The following is a 6,222-nucleotide window of genomic DNA, read 5'->3' as shown; positions in this document are numbered from 1 at the left end:
AGCTTTGTTTCTGTGTTGCTGGTATGCTATGGGCAAGTAAAAGCATCTCAAGGGAAAGGCCTGCCAGTGCCCCTGTACTGACTGTACTCAGTGCCAGTACTCTTATCTCCTGCTATTGTATTCTTGCTCTGTCTCTTGTATTTGTATTTGCTGTTCTCCACCTTGCCTCTCTAAATGTTTGCCTGGAGTCTGTCTTCACTGCATTCCTTGCCTGTAAAAGGAAAGGTGCTGGTGGCAGGATATGAAATGACCAGAAAAGAAAAAATACTCATTTCTCAGAGTCCTCAGCTGAAAAGGATAGAAGTGCAGCCAAAATGCTCTTTGCTTCCGCAAAGTGACTGGTGTGATACTTCCAAGCCTGTGCTGAGGCCAGCAAGAAAATCTTTTCCATGCAGCCTCCCACCCAAAAGTGATCCACTTTTGTAGGCTGTGCACCTGCTTTTGTAGGCTGTCCCATGTTCTGTGTGCCATTGGACAAAATCCCATTGCCATCTGCTGGCACCACTTCCACCAAGGTCCCCTTCTAAAAATGCCCCTGCAACACATCAGCATCTGCTGTAGCTTTGGTTGTATCAGAAACGGAAGTGGCAGTTCAGAAACCTAACCAGTTCAGAAACCTGCCATTTTGGCCTCCAGCCGTGCCTGACATTTCCCACTTGTTTTTTGAACAATGTCGGAACTCTGTTTCTGAAGGACAAGAATTTTTCAGTGGACAGGGTGGACATGTGATAAATATCCTGAGAAATAGAGGTTAGACCTTCCTAGTTTCAATTTTATAGAAAACATAGGAAAAAAGGAAAAAGAAAAGTAAACAAAAAAGGAAAAGATAAAAAAACCTACTACCAAAGCAATGCCCAAGCTGCTCTGCTTGCTTTTTCATTTTATAAATGCAGCTCTTCTCTTCCATTCTGTAGCATCTTTTCCAAATCCTGTGGTTGTTGAAACTTTCAGGCTTTCAAGTCATCTGTACATTGTTCAGTCACGTGTGTTTGTGGCCTGGATAAGTTGAGGATGTGTTTTTCTCTGACTGCAGTTAGAATTGTTTGCCAAACCCTTGGCTGTTTCTTGGTACTTTAACAAGTTGATGAGCTTGCAGGCAGGTGCCTGGGCTGGGATCCAGCGTGGGCAGTTGACACCGGTGCTGTGTTTCTTTACCACAGGAGCAGGGCCATCCCTGGCCTGCACAGTTCTAATGACAGGGAGGGCTCCAGCTCCCCACCATGGCCAGTGGCTGAGCTCAGCTGAGAGTCAGGATAAAACCCTCTTTGTCACCTCTGGTGATGTGGGAAAAGGACAGAAAGCCTCATAAATTATTTGTACACAAGGGGAGTGCATTGCCATTTCTGGCTTTGAAATTCTCCTTTGGGTTAAAGAGGATAATAGCAAAGTCTCTTTGGTCACCATCTATTTCAGTGCCATGAGCACAGAGTTATCATGACAGTGGTGGGCATTTTTATGGAGACTCCAAGGCCTCTTGCCATTGTTCTTTTTGTCTATTTGAGATGGATTCTGCAAGTTGAGGTTTGAATAGTTCCAAGTTGGTGTCTTATGTTTCTAAATACCATCTTGCAAAAGCAGAATGAGCTCTCTCCCCCTGACTTGTCAGCGTGTTAGAGCTTGGTTCCACATGAACCACGCTGGATAAGGATCAGCTGATGTCTTGCAATCTACACTGTAATTCCTTGGCCTGAGGAGTATCAGAAAGACCTGCTGAGCTCCATGGACACTGTCAGCTGCATGGAAGTGAGCATCCTTGGCCTTGCTGAAGAAACTGGAGCTCAGCTTAGGTTAGATGCTCTTGAGCAGGAGAAAGGCTGGAATTGTCAGGTGTTTCCAGAGGTCTGCGTGCCCAGAGGGACTTAGTTCTGGGGAGCAGCTGGATGTTTCTGCACATCATGGAAAGGGATTGCCAGACAGCTCAAGCCTCACCACAGGCAAACACTCCCCAGCTCTTCTCAGGCAACATTTGCTTTGGGTTTCAAGTTGTTCCCACTTGTCTGTCTGTGAAGATGCCCCTAAAACCACAATGCAAGCCTCTCAGAACTGGTGTTACATTTCCAGAAATGAAGAAAAGAAGGCCAAACACATGAAAGTTGCTAAGGCACTGGTTTTTAGAGAGGAACTTAACCCCCTGTGCAGTTTCTTCTCACTGGGAAACGTGCCTGAAACCTGGGCATGAGGATGTGAAGGCCACAGAGTCTCTTCTGCTTCTTGTGCAGTGCTGCTGAAACACTCAGTGACCGTGTTTCTCTCCCAGCCCAAGTCACATTCTGCACATCACCAAGCCAGAGCCTGGTGATGTGGAGAGCCTGCCAGAACCTCCCATTTGTTTCCTGGCACTTTCTGGCATGGGCCTACCATTCATGCATTGACTTGAGTAGCCAAATGAGTAGAGGGTGACCGTAGGGATGGAACCTCTCCTTCTGATTTGACCATGAAAGGTTTTTCTTTTCCATGTAAGGAAAGCAGAAATTTTCAGACTGCTGAGAAACAGAGCTGCAGGTGGCTCCTGTGTGTCCAAGCAGGCGTTTTCATCCCAGTACATTTGTGCATGGATCATAATGTGTCTGTGTTGAAGATGAGATTCCAAAGATTTGTTTCCTTACCTGAGGAATACCTGGTGGATTTCCTTTCCTTCCCTCCAATTCCCATTCTTTTCAAGAACAAAGCAAAAAGCTTGATTAGTTTTGTTTTGTGGCAGCGGTGCTTAAGGGACCAAGAAGCTCTGCAGAAATACTTTCCATGTACTAACCCTTGGATACAGTAGAGTTAGTATAGCAAAGTCCTTCTTCCAAAAAGCCTCTCAAGCTGGTATGAATCGTCAGGGAAGGAAATGTGCTTGTGCTGATGTAGTTCCCACTAATTAGGTCAGTATATGAAATCAGCTGCCAAGGCAAGATCTGTGGGATGTTGGAGAGGCTGTGGCTGCATCGGGGTTTGGGTTTTTTGGTTGGTAAAGGAAAGTCATCTCTGGGTCTCTGCCAGGGCAGAAACTGCCACTGCAGAGTGGAGCTTAATCAGTGGGATCTGGGAGAGCAGTGACAGATGGGAAAGAAGCAGGTGGAGCTTGGTGTTTCCTTTTTCCCCAGCCCCAACTCCTGATAGCCACAGGAGGAAGACAAAAGCTGCAGCAGCCCAACCTATTTTCATCCTGCCTGCGTGACTTCCTGAGCTGCTGCCTGCAGACAGACGAGGCGCTGCGCTGGTCTGCCAAGGAGCTCCTGCAGGTAAAATGTGAAGGGGCTGCAGGTGAAATAGGCTCTGAGGGATGGGCTCTCCCTCCATTCAAGCCCAAGGCAGCAGATGAGCCCCCTTCCTCCTCACCTCCACTCTTGCTGCTCTTCAAATGAAAACAGTGAGGAATCCTAGACTGGGCTGGGCTGGCAGGGTCCTGTAAATGTCCTCTGGTGCAAGTGTCCTGCAATGAGAAGGGACATCTTTAAAGACATCAAGTTTCTCAGAGCCCTTTCCCACTGGAGCCGGAATGGTTGCAGGGATGGGGCACCTACAAGCTCTTGGGGCAAGCTGTGCCAGGGTCACACCATGCTCCGAGTAAACAAGTTCTGATTAGATCCTATTTGTGTTAAAAAATATTCACCCACATCCTATTGTAACTGGCCCTGTTAAAAAAGATGTCCTCCACTTTCCTCAAAGCCACTCTGAAGTTTTGGAAAGTGGCAATAAAGTCTCCCTGGGGCCTGTTCTTGACAAAACGGAGCAACCCCACCTCTCTCTGCATTTCCTGAGTCAGAGAGGTCCTCTGGCTGTTTCTGTCACCTTCTTTTGTAATTTGGTGGGGCGTTCAATTTTATGTAATGGCAAAAGAATTGAAGTAGAGCAATGCAGGGTACAGAGACATGAAATGGTGGTGGAGGAACCCAAGGAAGCCAGTCCCAGCCTAGGGGTCAGAGATTTGGCTGTGGGCAGGAAGGGCTGTGGGGGGCTCACTGTGAGCCTCTGAGGGGCCCTGGTTTGTGCCCCCCAGTCCACCCTCAGAGGTTTCTGCCACACAAACAGGGACAGCTGGGAGGGACTTGTCCCAGCCCCATCTGCTGCCTGGCATGCTCAAGCAGACGGGAACTGTGCCAGGGTTACTGCCAGGTTGTGTGGCAGAGAGGGAACTGCAGGGCCCTGTGCCACTGGGCTGGCCCTGCTGGGAAGGAAGGTGCCATCCAGCACACGAGGGGCAGGGCATGGAAAGGTAGACACTGCTTTCTGTCCCTGTGGCAATCAGCACAGTGCCTGTCTTTCAAAGAGAGGGACCAATGAGAGGCTTTGGAGTTTCCTGAAAAGAAGAAACTCCAAGGACAAAAAGAACCATTTCTAGAGCACTGGCAGGGCTAAAATCTCAGCAAGATGAAGACACCTGTATAAATGGATGAGTGGGATTCTGGGCCAGGTTTGCCTGTGATGGCAAAGTCTGCACATAAAGATGGAGGTGTAGACAGTCCCATTGTTCCTCTTCCTGCATCCTTCTAGGAGCAGGAGGAATCCTGTGAAGCACTGAGCTTGGAAAGTCATGGTTCATTGTTTTTTGTTGATCTGGTTTTTTTCCCTTTGGGCAGCATCCATTTGTAAGATTTGCTGAGCCTGCGTCCAGCCTGGTGCCACTGATTGTTTCAGTGAAGAAGAGGAAGGAGACAAGAATGTGACAATCACATCAGGACCATTTATCCTCAATCAGTTTAGAGTAGGATTGTAGGTTAGGATTAGGATTAGGATTAGGATTAGGATTAGGATTAGGATTAGGATTAGGATTAGGATTAGGATTAGGATTAGGATTAGGATAAGGATTAGGATTAGATTAAGGATAAGGATAAAGATAAGGATAAGGATAAGGATAAGGATAAGGATAAGGATAAGGATAAGGATAAGGATAAGGATAAGGATAAGGATAAGGATAAGGATTAGGGTTAAGGTAAGGGTTAGGGTTAGAGTAGGATTATCTAATAGGACTGCAGAGTAGGATTGAAAATCAATAAAGTTTCTGAAACCACAACTCACCTTGAAGATTCCCTTCCTTCTCACTCTGCGAATAAGCTCGAGAATTCCTTCTGAATTGTCTGTTGTTTCTTAAAGGTGGAAAGTGAAACAGTGTCTTTGGCATGGTGTGAAAGTGGGGAAGGATGTTCTTCATTCATCCTCTCCAGACCACACTGCCTTTGGAATATGGCCCACTGGTCTGTTTTTGGCCATCTTTGGTACTTCTATTTTAGGCAGAAAGGGCAATGGCATTTAAAGGCAGAAGCACAGGAAGAATGGGGCAGCCCAAACATCTTATACAGATGCAGGCCTTCAGCTGTGACTGGAGAGCATTGGGGCTCCCTAAATGCAATAATCTCTTTGGCTGGAGGAGAGCCTTGCTCAAGTGAGAAAGCAGAAAGATCAGAGAGGGTGCTCGGGAAGGTCTCCTGTGGTGCAGAGCTGTCAGCACCTGTGAGATGAGAGCGGGCCCGGCCTTGCCCGGGCTGGAGCCCCAGCAGAGCCCCGGCAGAGGCCGGAGCAGCCTGAGCCCAGGCAGAGGCAGGCTGGAAGGAGGCCCTTGGAGCTGTAAGAGACAGCAGCTGAGACCAGGGTGCCTCTTCCTGGGAGCGGGTGAATCCTTCGCTCTCAGAGCCCAGGTGGCAGCTGGCTGCTGCCGAGGGGAAGCGCAGCTGTGCTGGGCACAGCCCAGCCTGGAGGCATTGGCCATCTTGAGTGTGCCCTGGAGCAGAGAAAGGCCAAGGGCAGCTGCGGGCTGGCTGGGCTGGCTCCTCTTCTGCCAGCTGCTCTGCAACTCCTGCAAAGGCCAGCAGTGTGTGCAGCACTCTGAGCACCGGGGGAGGGAGCCGGGCTGCTCGGCAAGCTGGAGCACAGGGCAGCTCCTTCAGGCCCGGCACTTGTGCCAGGGAAGCGAGGCCAGCGTGAGGCAGGGACAGCTTGGCAGGGCCCATCTGCAGGAGCCAGCGCCTCACACAGCTCTGGGAGGAAGCGCCTGCAATCCTGCAGTTCTGCACTGAGCCAGAGCAAAGGTGTGAGATGCAGAGTGTTTGGCAGAAATATTCAGGCCCACCAGGCCAGCCTGCTTTGTGCTCTGTGGCGCACAGCAAGCGCCGTGCAATGCAGCTCTGAGCTGCTGGGAGAGAGGCAGTCAGGGATGTGCCTGAGGTGAGTCAAGGGGTAACCTGAAAATGTATTTAGGATAATTGAAAAGTGCAGATAAGTCGACGGGCCAGCTGGGAA

The sequence above is a fragment of the Melospiza melodia genome, unplaced genomic scaffold, assembly GCF_035770615.1.
Source record: "Melospiza melodia melodia isolate bMelMel2 unplaced genomic scaffold, bMelMel2.pri scaffold_51, whole genome shotgun sequence".
In the NCBI taxonomy this organism is placed as follows: domain Eukaryota; kingdom Metazoa; phylum Chordata; class Aves; order Passeriformes; family Passerellidae; genus Melospiza; species Melospiza melodia.
This window is presented reverse-complemented; position numbering follows the sequence as displayed.